Raw genomic sequence first — 2,500 nt, 5'->3', positions numbered from 1 at the left:
TTCCCATCTCTGCTCTGCACACTCCACAGAGAGTCAACTCTGCCCTCCACGATCCATTCGGAGGCTAACGGCCCGGCAGCAAGCAGTCCCAGCACTGACGCAGTCGTTCGTTTGCAACCCACTGACAGCCGTCCTGGGAAAAGCAGAGGCTGGCCGAGACCAGTGCCGGCGCGCCCGGAGGCCCACGCCGGACTGCCCCCCCATCGCGATTAAATGGAGGGACAGAGGTCGAACTCTCCCAAAGGCGGAGTAAACTCCAGGTCTGCACTTAGGGGGACGAAGAGGAGCAAAGGAACCTCTGCGACAAAACCCCAGCCGCGCTCCCGCCGGCAAAGGCGAGTGCGATTGATTGTCAAGCGACCCTCAGACAGGCGTAGCCCCGGGAGGAACCCGGGGCCGCAAAGTGCGTTCAAAGTGTCGATGATCAATGTGTCCTGCAATTCACATTAATTCTCGCAGCTAGCTGCGTTCTTCATCGACGCACGAGCCGAGTGATCCACCGCTAAGAGTTGTCTCAGGTTTTCGGTCCGTCCCTCGCGCGAGGGGTCGAACCCGGAACGTGCGAACGCTCCCCCGCCCTCCCCAATGGGGTGTGGGGGGTGGGAGAGCCCCAGCCTGGCACGGCCCTTCGGATTTCAGTCGAACAATCACAATGACCAAAGAAAGGTTTTCACGCGGCCAACGTGGTCAGGGCGCTCGCGAGGCGAAGCGCGTCAGCTCGTCCGACGCCGGAGCCCAACCGTGCCGACGCGCACCACGGACAACAGAGGCAGGGTCTCTGCCGCCACCGAGGCCGGGAGGACGAGGAGAGAGAGAGAGCGAACGCGGACGGACTGAGTGGGGTACAAGGCCGACAGGATGAGCCCGCTGCGGGGAAACAAATCCTGCCTCCGCGGCCAGGTACATTCTCTCGAACGTCACGGCTGCCATCTCAAGCTCGACACCGGCAACGGACACGCGAGTCTTTAAACCGCCGCTCCGCCAAAAGCACCAGCTCGCGGGGCCGGAGGGGGAGTCGTGTAGGTACCCTGTACCGGTAAAGGGAGGGTGACTAGAGCGACCAAAGTGTCCCCACGGTGGGAAAGAAAACCGGGCCTGCATCACCGGATCAGTCCCTGCAGAGCTCACAGTGGCCGGTTGACGAGGTCCCGACGGCGGGCCGCCGGGCAGCACCCAAGCCCGCAGAAGCTCCCTTCAATTCGACTGCGGTTGTAATGCTGCAAGACGGTGGCAAGTCCATAGGAAGGCGGGTGCTTCTACGGTCGCCGGTCCCGGACGAGAGCTGGGTGGCCCGTCAGTGACAGCGTAAAGACGAGGAGAGCCTGGCCAGTGAGAAGAGAGGAGGAGGGGCTGGAGGAAGGCGTGGAGTACAGAGAACGAAAGCCTCACGCTCACCCTGCCGGATGGGCTGCACAACACAGACGAGACCAGAAGTCGAGAGACCGGGCCGCAGGCCAAGGGGGGGTCAGGCATGGGCAAACGAGCAGCTCGGACATGCGGTGGAGTAGCGGTGCAGGCAAGATTATCTCGGTCGTGGAGGGGGCAGTAAGCCAAGGAGCACGAAAGTGTGGAAGGCAATGAAGCCAGCGCAACACGACGTAGCATCCCAGAAACGCCTCCTCACTCGCAACGTTTCCAATCTCTTGCCTTTCTCTCAAGCAGACTCTCCGCAGTCCCCACTGAACGAAAGCGACCGTGCCGTGCCAGGGCCGTCCCTGTGTCTCAAGCCGACGGGAGACATCTTTCTCGCGCTGTGCGCACCCGGTAGCGAGGTTGGCCACGAACTCTCATCTCTCGCTCTCTCTGCGCCTCGTTTCCCCGTTCTCAGATCGCGCTCTCTCATGCAGTACGACATGTGTGACGGAACCCGTCTGTCTCGCTTTAGCTCCCGGTGCAAAAATGCCTGTCCGCCGGGTTCGCCAACGAAGGGGGGGTTGAACCTCCTGCCCGCGCAAGAGGCGCCGGGAGCGATTCGACCAAGGCTGCGGAGCCTGCCACTCCGCGAGCAACTCCTGCTGGCCGACCGCACCTCAGGCTCATGTTAAGGAGGAGACGGGGCCGCTCCACAGCGGGCCCACCGGCCGATAATGATCCTTCCGCAGGTTCACCTACGGAAACCTTGTTACGACTTTTACTTCCTCTAGATAGTCAAGTTTGATCGTCTTCTCGGCGCTCCACCAGGGCCGTCGCCGACTCCGGCGGGGCCGATCCGAGGACCTCACTAAACCATCCAATCGGTAGTAGCGACGGGCGGTGTGTACAAAGGGCAGGGACTTAATCAACGCGAGCTTATGACCCGCACTTACTGGGAATTCCTCGTTCATGGGAAATAATTGCAATTCCCAATCCCTATCACGAATGGGGTTCAACGGGTTACCCACACCTGGCGGCGTAGGGTAGACACACGCTGATCCATTCAGTGTAGCGCGCGTGCAGCCCCGGACATCTAAGGGCATCACAGACCTGTTATTGCTCAATCTCGTGTGGCTGTACGCCACTA

General features: G+C 61.3%; 1 non-coding gene across 1 annotated transcript; it reads right to left on the bottom strand.

The window, feature by feature from the left end:
- Nucleotides 1-357: 357 nt before the first annotated feature.
- LOC137362221 (5.8S ribosomal RNA) lies at nt 358-511 on the bottom strand. The gene has a single exon (XR_010972442.1). It is a non-coding gene; the product is annotated as a 5.8S ribosomal RNA (ribosomal RNA).
- Between the last annotated feature and the right edge of the window lie 1,989 nt (nt 512-2,500).

This window comes from Heterodontus francisci, unplaced genomic scaffold (assembly GCF_036365525.1).
Source record: "Heterodontus francisci isolate sHetFra1 unplaced genomic scaffold, sHetFra1.hap1 HAP1_SCAFFOLD_1730, whole genome shotgun sequence".
NCBI lineage: Eukaryota > Metazoa > Chordata > Chondrichthyes > Heterodontiformes > Heterodontidae > Heterodontus > Heterodontus francisci.
This window is presented reverse-complemented; position numbering and strand designations above follow the sequence as displayed.